Below are 13365 nucleotides of genomic sequence, written 5' to 3' on the forward strand. Positions count from 1 at the left end.
TTGCGGACCGTCTCGGTGCGGATCGTCTCGGGGTCGTTTTACGTTCCAGCTCGCCCACCGCGTGGCGGTCGAGGCGACGGCGCTCGTCCTGCCGCTCGCGCGTCGTTGGCGTGTGCGGAGTCGCCCCCCTCTGCCGCGGCAAGATGCCCTCCGATACGCGGACGCCATCGGAACTTCCCATGATCATTGCTACCGTGAAGCGGCCGATGAACGCGATCTCCAATCTCTCTCCCTCTTCGAGCGGTGCTCCTCTCCCCGGCAACGACAAAAGTGAGGCGTCGCGCAAACAAGCGCGGCTCTAAACCCGACCCTCTCCTTTCACCTTCACGGCCGCGGAGCCCCGACTCTGTCAGGCGGGCGATACATCACAAGTTTTCACAGCAGGCACCGCTGCCCTTATCCACGCAATCACGCAGTAAATCAAAACAACGACCCTGTTGCGAAACCGTCCCCGGCCGTTATATTTACCGGGACCACACGAGGTAATTGTGGGGGCGGGTGGGCGCGTAGAGGAGAGGAGAGGAGTGGCCTCGCTTAACGAGAGCAGCAGACGACAGCCCGCCGTCCCCTGCGAGCGTGCCCGCCCGCCCTCCGCGGCCCTCTAGCCGTAACCCGATCGCGGCGCGTCCAATTACTCCGATGTGTGCGGGGCGACGCGCGACGAGGTGGCCTGCGCTGTGAGCGCAGCGCTCCGACGCCGCCGCTGTCCCCAGCGGGCGTCCGCGCACGGCCCTCCGGCGTGGCTGCCGTGTCGGTTCTCGTGCGGGCGCGCGCGCGTTTGAGCGTGCCTGCGTGTCTGTGCGTGTGCGCCCGCTCTTTAGCGTTTGCAATGCTCAGCCTAAACAGTCAAAGCAAAGGTCATCGTTTGTGAGAGGAGCGACTAGCGGCGCTCGTTTGCACGGGGGATGCGGTGCCACTTGCCCGGAAGATGGCTGCGAACCGGCTGTCATCCTGCCCCCAAGTGAGGGTTATGAAATCGGACGCGCGTCACAGACAATTAATTTTGCGAGTGTTCGGCTGTTTGCGCAAAGCGGAATTTGCTCTCGGTTGGTGAAGCTTTGGTTTTTTTTGGGAAGAAATTGGCGCTGTCACATTCGGGCTCCCATTGCATGCTGGGAGTTTGTGAAGCGGGAGGGGATGGGGATGGCAGCAGCGTCTGGGCGGAGGCCTCCCGTGGTGTTCAGTGAACCGCACGGTCATTGTTTCGTGTCTGCGCCGTGCAGCATTGCACCTCACGGTTGAGTGTTTATTTTTATTTTATTTTTTATTCATCCCGGTTGCCGAACACAGGCCCCAAATGTCAAGCGTTCCGCAACAGGACGGCGCGATGGAAGCTGTAAAAAGATGAGAGCTAATCATCCCCTTCTTGAATTGAACGAGGTTATTATGCACTCTTAAATCTGAATTGGAAACTCACCTCTGATTAGCACGTTTGGCTACGAATGGTGCAAATTAATTTCATAGTATACTTAAGAACCTGGCAAAAGAGACGATGATGGGATGAGGGAATTCCCACGGGGAGTAGTGCAGGGAACAAGCAGAGAGAGATGTGTTGTGGCCTGCAGTGTGGTGAGTGGGTGTGTGCTGTACAAACTCGGCGACCCGAGTTCAAATCCCGCTCACGGCCAACACAAGTGACGATTATTTGAACTGGTCTTGGGCCCCCCTAGGTCGACTCGGCCTCTAATGAGTAGCTGGTGCGTTGTGTAAGCATCTTCATTCGGAAGATAAAGGCGGCCTGGCCTGGTGCTGGCCACCCACCTCCTCGTGTGCCGTGCCAGCCTTCGTAGGTGCTCGCTAACAGCACTTGCCCCAACAGTCTGTCAAGGCTATATGGGGGATCTTTGTCGTTGTTGTGTATGAGTGTGAGTGGTTGAGTGAATGTGTTGTTGTGTCCTGCAGTGCTGGTGGTGGTTGAGCACAGTCGAGAAGGGACAGTTTGTGGTTGAGGTGCGTTGGGAGTGCAGCTCGCGATGACTCTCGCCGTGCGGAGCCACGCACGCCGTGCAGAGCCACGCACGCCGTGCTGAGCCACGCACACCGTGCGGAGCCACGCACACACGCACGCACACACATCGCACGTGAACTGCCCCTCTTTGCCCGCGGACCGTACCGACGCACGGAACGTTGGGGACGGCATCGGCAGGAATGGGTCAGTCAAAATGTGACGGTGGCTTTTTGTTTCCCCCTCTATCCCCCGGAGAGAAGAGCTCTCCGCCCGCAGTGCTTGCCCTGTGCCCTGGACGGTTCCTTTCATGAGACGGTGGTGGCGATCAAGTCGTCGTCGATCTGCGCAAGTAGCACACATGCCCCCCGTGCCCTCCCGTGAAGCTGCGACAACGGTGCGGGGTTCTTCACTCGCCGCCCCCGTCCACGAGGCCGTGGAGGTGGGCACGCGACGAGGTTAAGCGCGGGGTACTCCCGTTTCTTTTTTATTTTCCAAGACGCCTGCCCAGCTTTTGAAAAGTTTGCCCGAAAATTCTCTCTTGGGGAACTCTCTCTCGAGCTCTCTTTAGTGCAGAGGGCCCTTCTGCCAGCAGTGGCACGAGCAACACATTTCAGGGCTCCACCTTTACAGTTTGTTCTCCACTATGGGGACCTCATTTGCCAGTAAAAATATGATAATTGGTTCTTTACCCTTCTATCTGGCAACAAAACTGACACCTTTTTGCAAGGAGTCATGTTTGCATAGACCGCAATACCTGCAGTCATAATACAAACAAAAGAACATAACTCTGATAATGTGCACTGTCCTTGAAGTTGATTGGTCCACACCCGAGACAGCTGTCTCGGGTGTGGACCAATCAACTTCAAGGACAGTGCACATTATCAGAGTTATGTTCTTTTGTTTGTATTATGACTGCAGGTATTGCGGTCTATGCAAACATGACTCCTTGCAAAAAGGTGTCAGTTTTGTTGCCAGATAGAAGGGTAAAGAACCAATTATCAGTTTGTTCTCCACTCAAGGTGCTCGTGTACAAATAACACTGTGGCGTTAATGTTGTACAAAAAGCCCTTTTCTGTTCATATTAGTCGATAATTCTGCAGTTGAGATGATCACAACATTCTGCGTGGTCGACACAAGTTGGGTCAAAGTGATGTCCTGCTCAAATGAGCATTGAGGCATTGGTGCTCATGTCCTTTTTTACAGCCCTGAGCCAGCGGTGAAAATTCGACATTCCTAAGGCGGGGGTGAGTTTATTCATAGGTCAAATCCCTACAAAGTTTTGCTCATTTTATCGAACCCTAAGAGATGATGGCCTGAGCTGAAGCATTTTCATTCCCTGAAATATATATTAATTAATGTAATATTTTAAAAAAATATGCTTTGCATATTGGGGCAATCACGCCGAGTGTGCCTGATCTCATTCGAACTCAGAAGCGAAGCAAGTGTGTGATGATTCTTATATAAATGTAAGACCTGGGAAAATAACAGGTGTTATAGGTCTGCGAGGTATTTAGGAGATGGTAGTACAACGATGGCTTCTCAAATCTATCTGTGCGGACCTTTGAGCGTTATCCCCCTCACACGCGTGGCGAGTTTTCTCCGAGTTTTCCGGGTTTTTTCCACGTGAAACCACCAAACTCTCATCAACGACATTTGCCAAACAACCCAATTGTGGCAGGACCCTCCTGAAAGCAATCCCTGGTACTCGCCGAGGGCTTTATTATTACTATTATTATAATTGCTACTCTTGTTACTTTTTTTTAAACGGGGACTTTTTTGCGTGTGGCTCCTACGCGGTCGCTCTGCCTTATCTGTGCAGCAGCAAAAGCTCTCGCATACCACGCCGAGCTGGAAAACTAGCGGTCGCGGTGACGGCGGCGACGGCGCTGCGACTCGACGGCCCTTGCCGCCTGCGTCACTCGCCGCCGTGCTTGTGTTGCAGACGCCACGCACGCACGCACGGACCTCTCCCGCGTTTCTCCAGCTTTTGCCGATTTCGTGGGGGTAACCGCCGCCCCGGCTTTTGTTTGCGTTTGCAGCGGTGCCGTAATCAGAGTGAGCGCCAAGGTGCGCCGCCGCCGCGCTGCTGCGGTTGATTCACGAGGCCGTCGCGTCGCCGCCGCCGCTCTGCGGCCCCCCGGGCGGAACCGCGGCGACGCGCCCGTGTGCCGAGAATGTCGCGTCAACGCCGGCGCCTCCTCCTCCTCTGCCACGGGGTGAAGCTAATTGTCCATAATGACACCGGCGCGTCGATATCGCGCATGCGATTTAAGCGACGCTGTGCGTCACGCTGCACTCCGCCGTCCGTAATGTCGACCGCGCGCACAGGATACACGCGCGTGCACGCTGCTGCACCGACTACGCGTTAGCGGGCTGCACAAGATCCTTTCGAGAAAAGAATGAAAACCTTTCGGTGGGGCGCTACGCGATAGTAAAAACACCCGGAGCCGTCGCCGACGAGCGGCTTCAAGCAGGAGCCCGATGCTGCGAAGGTGCTGGGCGACGATTCGGAGCGAGCGTTGCAATATCGATGCCGCGAGCGGGAGATCGGCAGGGCCGTACGTCACGTCGCCGCGGCGCCGCTCCTCCGCGCCGGGGACTGTCGGAAGAGTAAAGAAGCCTCCGACTCGGCACTCACTCGTGTCTTTCTGTCGTCGAGTGCCGCGCCCCGCCGTCGTTATCCCGGCGCGAGGCTCCGGAGCGAGGAGCCGCGGGTCGGGGCCCTGCGCGAGTCGTGGGCGAGGGCCGGGGTTGGAAGAACCCCCCCCCCCCCCCCCCCCCCGATTCGTCTGGCTGCCTCTCCCTCTCTTCCTTCCCTCCCGGGTCCCACCCCGCAAGACACTCGCGGCGCTCGACCAATCCGCGGCAAAACCGACGTGCGCGCGATGCAGATGCGCACGTGCATGCGCAGGCACGCGCGTGCGGGCGGGCACCCGCAAACGGTACCGCCGGGAAACCGGCGGAGCTATTAATAACCGGCACGACGGCCTAATCCGGATGCCGTGCCGCCGCCGCTACTGCGGCGGTCGATTTGCGTGCGTGCGTGTGTGTCGGCGTGCGTGTGTCGGCGTGCGTGTGTCGGTGTTGTTTATCGGCGCGTTAGCGATAAAGCGACGGTGAGAGTGAGCCGCCCGGCCGGGCTCGGCGCGAGGACGTTAAAAAGCGGTGGCCCGCGTTATTACGGAATCACCTCCCGGGTCTCTCGACTGCCCTAACGGGAACGGATGGTGCGCGGCTCCGTCCGTGGAGGGCCGTTCAATCATATCGCGGAGTGAAGCGCTTTGCAGCCTTCCATTAGAGGAGGCGGGGGGGGGAATGATTATTTGCGACCGTCGCCCCGCGACACTTGTCGATGCGCCTAATGGAAACGAAGCGGTGCCCGCTCTCTCGCACTACGGGCACCCGCGTCACGTACGCCCGCTGCTAACGCACGCGCCGTCCTCGCTGCCAGCCGGCGCGCTGACGATGGCGGCTCCTCCTGTGCGCTCGGCACGCGCGCGTGGGTTGGCGTGTGTTTGCGTGGGTTGGCGTGTGTTTGCGTGTGTGTTTGCGTGGGTTGGCGTGTGTGTTTGCGTGTGTTTGCGTGGGTTGCCGTGTGTTTGCGTGTGTTTGCTGGGTGAGGCCGTTCACCTACCGCATGTTGGTTGGCCTCGTTCCGACGGCCGCCCGCCACTTCTGCTGGGATTTTGCCGATGCCGTGCGGGGAGGGCGTGGGGAGCTCATCGCGACCATCGGTGCCAAAAACCGGGGTCTGCACGCACGCAGGCAGGCGCGTTCCTGCGTGGCATGTTCGGCGTCGCGCTGTGCCCGCCCCGGCGATGCCCACGCAGCGCAGCCGTGCCGTCGTCTTTTTTTGTCTTCCTTGGTTTTTGTCGTCTCGTTCCTCCTCTTCCTTCGTGCCGCCGTGCGGTGCACGCGAGGAGCCGGGGTAGGGGGGGGGGCGGGGGGGGGGCCGGTGGCACAATGACGCGTGCAGGAGACGGCGGCGACGACGGCGGCGGTGGCACAGAATTCGCCGGCGAAACGTCGGAGCGAGCGGAGTGGCGCACGTCGTTCCGCAGCGCCCGCTGGCTGCAGCCATCCCTTTGTGTCTGCATGTGTGTGTGCGCGCGCGCACGCAGCGAGCGAGCGAGCCAGCGCGCGAGAGGGAGAGAGAGGGGGAGAGGGAGCGCGAGGGAGAGAAATGTGGTGGTTTAAGCGGCGACACGGGAAGGCGGCTAAACAGCCGGCGTGACCCCCCCGCTTCACGTCAGCTGACACAGCGGCGGCTAGCGCGAACCGCCGCGTGCGCGCCACGGAACGCGTGCGCACGCGCGTGCCAGGGAAGTAGGTGGTCTTATGCGGGCACAGAAAAGTATGCGCATGCGCCGTCGGTGCCAACGGGCACAGGTTTGCGCATTCTGGTGGTCGCGTGCGGCTGTGCCTGCGCGTCGGCGGGGGCGGGCGGCGGGCGGGCGGGCGGGCACGCGCGCGGTGTGCCCTGTGACTCGGTGCCCGTGCGTGCGTTTGCGCTCGCCGGGCAATCGCGCGGAGGCGACGCTTGCTCGCTTGGAGATTTGCGGAGGCGAATCCATCGCTCTACCCGCCCACGGCTACCATGCCGGAGCGAAGACGGACGCGGGGTGCCCGAGCCGCACGCTCCAACACGCCCATGCGAATGTTCGGGAGAGATGAAAAATATAAAAATTTAATTGCACTCGTCCACAAATGTGTTTTTTTTGTTCACTTCGCAGACTGCAACTACGCATTGTCAGTTTGTTGCACGATTTTTTTTTTATGAATTCATTTCGATTTTAAATGAGTTCCGGGAAATTGCAACAGACAAACGGGCATTGCCATTGATAAAGAATATATATTTCCACGTCACATTGTTTGAAATTACTCAAATATAATGTGTATTACACCACAGTGCTCCGTCGCCTGTGTCATGATGTACGTTGCGTCCAACATATGAGCTCGTCTCACTTATATTCAAACGTATCGCCTGTTATTAGCATTGCCTTGCGCGGACTCAGATGGATGCTCCCGATGGCTCTGCCGCCGGTCGCTCGTACGCTCAATCGCGGCGGCTTCACGGCAATTCCGGAGCCCACGGTTTCATCGATCACCGGACCTGGCGGAGGGAGGGGAGGCCATTCGTCGGAGGGAAGGAGCAATGGCCTCCCGTCTTCCTTGGATCGTCCAAGGCCTCCCTCCCCGAGCTAATTGATCCCTAATTTGCACGTTCCTGATTGGGTGGGCATTGACCGTCGGGATGCTCCGGTTGGGGCGGGCAGCACCGGGAGCTGACCCCTGCCTGACCCGATTGAGTTGCGCGTCGATGGGCCGCGGCGCGCCGATACCGAGCTGCCAAATAATGGCGGAGGAATCCAAATAAGGAACTGGTCCCCCCGACTGTATTACGCCCGGAGTGCTTCGTATCGAACGCCACCTGAAGCTTAACGAGCGCCACGGCCGCGTGGCATTTTTCTCGTTTGGTCGAACGTGGCCGCCCGATATCCTTTTACGGCAATTCCGGCGAGGTGGCCCATGTGTGCCGTGAATGCGATCAATGCGAGATGTAAGTACGCGTGTGTGTGTGAACTTCTTTCGTACCGTACGTTTCCAACTGCGCTAATCGAAGGTGCAGGGGAAGGGCAACAAACTCAACACCAAAAGCAGTTCTAAAGAAATTAATAATTCGGTCTAGATTGAAAAGTGCATAGCTGCAGTGGCTTGCTAATATTGTAAAGAAGAGCATTCCGTGCGGCCGTGCGATGCAGTGACCGTCTTCGTTCGATGGCTAGCCAAAGCTCGATGGTTTATGTTGCTTGGCGAGCTCAGCAAGGTATTGTGGTTCATTTGTGGCAAAAAAAATGAACCACAGTGCCACGAATGAAATGAGATCTCGCGCGGGCAGAGTAATAGGCGGGCTTCGCTGGCGTGCCGCTTACATTAACAGCGGATCCGCGTACGGATCGGCAGGTGTCTTGCGGAGTTAACGGGCGGCTCGCGTTGAATATTGAAATCTTGCCCGTTGGTGGGCCTGTGGTGTGGGGGGGGGGGGGGGGAGTCGACAGCTTTGGGATGAATGGAGCTCCGAGGAAATCACATCGGAGCCTAATGACACCCGTACAAAACACAACAAGATTTACATCATGAATTGCATTTCATGAATAAAAATCTAATTTTGCATCCGGAAGATGTACGAACCAGGGACCTAAGTTGTAATTTTTTAAAAGGGAAAACATAATTTCTCAGATAGTATTATGTGTTTTTACACGTATATATAATGTATGTCAAGGCTAATGCACCTGTCAGGTTCCCCATGTTTAATTCACGTTAAATATAAAATGTGTTTTACTTTAAACACCGACCGCCCCATTAAGCCTCGGAGCAAACACAGTCACGTGATGCATTGCATTGAAAACATCAAACAACCCTCACTAAATCGGTGAACTCAGAAACGGGTATTCTAATACCTGTATGTACGTACTCGCTATGTTTTATAATCAAAAACCTCTCAACTGGAAGGCTACAATGGGAGCGCGTGGGTCCCTAATCTTGTTTAGTGCCCTCACTTCTGATAAACTCAAATGCTGCTGCACTCGCAGAAGGCTTGGTCACAGCTGCGCTTTTTCTTCCGTTAGGGTAAAGGCACAGCCCCTGCAATTGCTTCCTCGTGTCACTGCTGCCGGAAGGGCCTCCACTAAACGGAGCTTTAGAGAGCCCCCTTATACATCGGCCAGATATCTTGCGAAGGGATTACGTTAAAATATCAACTCACCGCTATGCAAAGCTGAAGTTCAACAGAAGTTATGTCGTTGCTTTGTATGCACAGAAATCTCTTTCGGTCCCACTGTACCCACCGTGTCTACTGTACTCACTCCCTGTTCCTATCTCCCACATTCTTCCCACACTTCTCACAAAACTGTGGACTGGATATCAAAACCTCGCGCCACGCTGTAAACGATTGCTGTTCCCCTACGCGACACCGCACACACCGTTCAGTGGATTTGCGGCTGCGTTGCCAAGCGAGGTCTCCGCGCCTGCAGAAGAATCACGTGGTGTCGCTTCGTCTATCCCCGTGCACCCGATCATCACAGTTCGCACAAACTGAGGCGTTTTCGACCGGCAAAGCCCGACGGGATGTCCCAGCATACTTTGCAATGTAAGATGACGGCACCGTCCCTGCATGCGTTTTTCACACGGTCTCTCACCTTGACATGCAAAGCATGCTGGGACTTCTTGTTGTGTGCGTCTGCTGTGTAAAACGCCGCTTTTGCCTTGAGAATTATCGGTTCAATTCTGGCCCGTGGTCGATGGGCTTTGCGATGAGCCGCCGAAAGTGCTTGGACTCGGATATATTTGCCGCGATCGGTGTCACTGAGCGCGACGGTGAAAACGGCAGACGCGGATGCTCGTTAAAGGTGGGGCTTGAGGTACGTCTCTCCGTCTCTCCTTTTCAAATGTTTTATTCCAGCTTTTCAGCAACAGCGGAACCGGCAAAATACAGAAGCACGAGGGTTAACTCGCACGCACGGCGCATTCTGCCGTCCCACCCTCGTCTTAATGTAGGAGCATCGGGGGAGAGCTGAGCAGGAGACAAGAAAAGAGGAGGGGAGAGGACGGGAGGAGAAGAGAGGGAAAGAGGGGGCCCTCCGGCAAGGTGCTCACGATGGAGAATAGAATCAACTCGAAGGGGTCCCTCCGCTCCCTCCATTCCCTCCGCACCATCGCCAGGCTACAACGTCGCCTGCTGCGTTTGCCACCACCGCGCCTCTACGCTCGGCCGCCCACCGCGTCTCTCTCTGCTCTCCGGTGGCCCTGCACCACAGCTCACGGTGGAACTCTCCACAGCAGCAGCATCGGCAGCCTCACGACTCAAATCCTACTCCTCCTCCTCCTCGTCGCTACACCGAGGAGCAGGAGATCGTGGTCACTGCCGGGCGTCGTTTCCCCGTGGCAGCTCCCGCCGTCTGCAACGTGGCCATCGTCGTCGTCGTCATCGGCATCATCATTGGCATCATCGTCGTCGTCATCATCATCATCGTCGTCATCGGCGTCATCGTCCCACTGCTGCTGTGCATTCGCAGCAGCGTTCAGTCTGCACTTATTTTTGAGCCACACTTAAAGGCCCCTCCTCTTTTTTAAATGCCCCACCTCTTCAAGGCCTCACCTTTTTCCCCTGGCTTTAGAACCACGCTGAGCTTGGGCTCTGCGTCTCAGACACACGGACATTCATGTCCGTAGAATATAGTGCGCCTGTTCTAAATTGCATTCTTTATGTGACCGGGGGGTGGGGTGGGGGGATGAGACCATGATCTTCGCGTAGTCTTCGTCGCCAGCGGTCCCAGAGACAGACCGTCCAGGTCTCTCGCTTTCAGGATTTCTCTCACAAGGCAGATGGAGGCAGGGGGCTGTCTGGCCTCTTCCTTTACCGCTTGAACATCTGCAGCGCATTTTGACAAAATCCAGCTCAGCTGCTCTTGCCGCAGTTTCTGCGCGAGAGTTTTTTCCCCCCGTCCTGGTCTTGATCATCTGCGACATTTTCGATAATGTTGCGTGCGCGCGTGTGTGTGCACGCGTGTGTGTGTGTTTGTGTAATCTTGAAAAAATCTGTACGATAGAATACCGATTCTGTGTTATTGATTTAAAGATAATTAAAATAAATGTATTTAAGTTTGCGCGCTAACCGTTGACGCAGGAGACGGAAACGTGAACACGACCAAATCGGCTCGCAATCGGAAAGACGTGAAGATCAAATCCCAGCTGGGAGTTGACTTGGCCCATCATGCCATCTCGGTCGATAAAACGATTACCACGTTGGGGGGGGGAATTCAACAGCGGTTGTCCTATGGATAGACTCGCCTCCACTCTAGGAATATGCAATTTCAACCGCTGGCTCAGGGGCTGTGAAGGGAGATGGGCACCGATACATCAGCGCTCACTTGAGCAGGAAATCACTCCCGACTTGTTTTGTATCTATCCCACGTGTGTGTGTGTGTGTGGTGCATATGGGGAGCGGTGCTGGAGTGGTTTTCCTACTGCACCACAATACCGGTAGCCTGAGTTCGACTCCCAGCCAAAGATAACGTGCTGACTTATAACTTGTTATGGGCATCCTCTAAGTCATCTCAGCCTTAAAATATGAATACCCAGTGGCGTGCAACAACAGAGTCAGAGGAAACATGGAACGTCTTGAGCCTGGACTTGAGCAGGGGCTGCGAGTCGACAGCACGGTCGGCTGGGGGGCGGGGGAGGGGGTTGACAGTTCCAGACATTGGGAGCATCAGAAGAGAACTCCCCCCAACACATTTGAGGCTCCCTTAATGGACTGGCCTGCCGGCTTGCTTACTTCCCTTTTCCAGTGGGGTAACCACATTGAGCTGTGTGCCGCTGATTTAAAAGCGTGCGTGCGTGCGAGCGTGCGTGCGTGCGCCGCGCCCTTATCTCCCAGACAGGTGGAGTTTATCGCCTCTAAATGAACTGCAGAGCCGCAGGAAGGTTGTACGAGAGGCGCCGCTGCGGTGGCGGTAACGAGCAAAATAGAATGCAGTGGCCGGGGGGGGGGGGGGTCCTCCACCCCTCGTGGGGGTTTTTGTTTTTTTCCCTCCAGCATCATCGTCGTCTTGTTGACGAGGCGGAGCCGCTGTCCCGGGGAAATCAGTTTGTGTATTCACGTGTAGTTGTTTCTCCCCTCTCCTGGTATTGTGGCAGCCCTGGAAACTAAAACTTCAAGGTTGTATGTGACCAGCTGTAAGGCCCACTGAGCTACGTAACTCTTTTTCAGGAGCCACCTGGCCATCACAGATGGCAGCCCAACCGAGTGGCTTCTCTTCGTGTGGAAATCTACGGCGTCCCGAAGACTCTGACACGCGTGACGTCCGATCGTGAAAGAAGGGGCCGACTCGGTGCTGGGAGACGCAGCGATTGGCCGAGCGATGGACCCCGGCGGAGAGCACCGATCCTGGCACGGGGAGCTCTCCCACCTGCGGTGGTGGCGGCAGTGCCCGGCCTCAAGAAGCGAAGTAACAGCATGGGCTCCCAGCTTCATACACTACTATGAGGGTGAACCATTTATCAACACGAGCTCACAGCCTTTTACATTCATATAAAAAAGCACGTAATTCTAATTGCGGCGTTGACGTCATTGAAATTGGTGCCTCCGCTTATTGTTTCACGCAACTGATGTGACGTGGCGTGTCCGGTGTGCGACGTTCGTGGCCACGTGGCCACACGCAGGAATGATTTCTGCTCCGGGCCCCCTTGAGCTCGCGGCCGCTCTGCCACCGCCGCGTGCCAAGCCCGGTGACGAGCCACGGCAGTGATTGTTGTTAATGCCGTCATAAAACTCATTAATGTTACGATTTGTGTATGTAATTATGCACTGTTGTGGGCCATTACGGGTTGTTAGACAAACAACCGCACACTTTTGTTATACACTAATAGCTCACGGGTCGCTGTGCGTGGATGTCAACCGGCAGCGTCCGATTCGGCAGGCGAAACCTGGAGCCACTTCACCCTGCTGGGTCTCATCAGCTGAGCCGAACTTGATAGACAAATGCACGCCTGGGTTGCCAGATATGATTGGCAGTAGTCCTTCAGACATTGCTGTTTACAGATCAATCAGACACGAGGACTCTTTATCCAAGCGCCATGCAAAGTCAATAACAGAAGCGCCTCTACGTGTGATCGTGGTGTAAGGTTTATTAACGCTTGTCCGGTTCGGTGGTGATGTGCCAAGACTGACTCAATGTTAAGGCCATAAGTTCAAATCCCCGCGAGGGCTCGATCCATCCTATCACCCCTCCGGGCCAGTGCCATGGGCACCAATTGGCAGAACGCCATCGGCGGTTGTCCTGTGGAGAGACTGAAGCTTGGCGTAGGAAGGTGGAATTTCCATCACCGAATGAGGGCCATCAGTGGAAACGAATATTGCCCAACAGTCATGTGACTCTGACTCGACAGAGTTCGTCTTTTGCCTAACACAATCGCGGGAATTTATTTTTAAATGATTTACCTCCGTTTTGTAGATAATAATCGTGGTACATGTCACGAGTTTTCCGCACGATGACATCGCAACATCCAAGCGGCTCCGGGCAAGGAGAGATCCGAGCGACGCCCCTCCGACATCACCTCCGTGCATCTCCTCGGCGACATCTCTCCTTGCCCGGTCGAGACATCCGGTGTGAATCCCGATCGCCGCGACGAGCGTGTTCGGCTGCGTGCGTCACACTGCGCGGTGCAGTCGCCCCGTGCTAGAACTCCGTAATATTTAAACAAGTGTTTAATATTAATCGCGTATTTTGAGAGAGAGGGAGAAATTGTTTACTCGGGCCGTGTGAAATCAATGATGCCTCGGTTTGTAACCACAAGCCGGAGACGAAGTGATAAATATCATATTGGCTTTCCTAATGACCTGCCATTCCTCATAA

At 55.9% G+C, this 13365-nt stretch overlaps 1 long non-coding RNA gene across 1 annotated transcript in view; it reads left to right on the plus strand.

The window, feature by feature from the left end:
* LOC133347451 (uncharacterized) overlaps positions 1-12682 on the plus strand; it is a 73336-nt gene extending 60654 nt beyond the window's left edge. The window contains exon 3 of the long non-coding RNA XR_009755720.1: positions 11721-12682. This is a non-coding gene — a long non-coding RNA (uncharacterized LOC133347451). The remainder of the gene's footprint in view (positions 1-11720) is intronic.
* The last annotated feature ends 683 nt before the right edge of the window (positions 12683-13365 follow it).

The sequence above is a fragment of the Lethenteron reissneri genome, chromosome 26 (assembly GCF_015708825.2).
Source record: "Lethenteron reissneri isolate LAM-NWPU_2019-01 chromosome 26, ASM1570882v1, whole genome shotgun sequence".
Taxonomy (NCBI): domain Eukaryota; kingdom Metazoa; phylum Chordata; class Hyperoartia; order Petromyzontiformes; family Petromyzontidae; genus Lethenteron; species Lethenteron reissneri.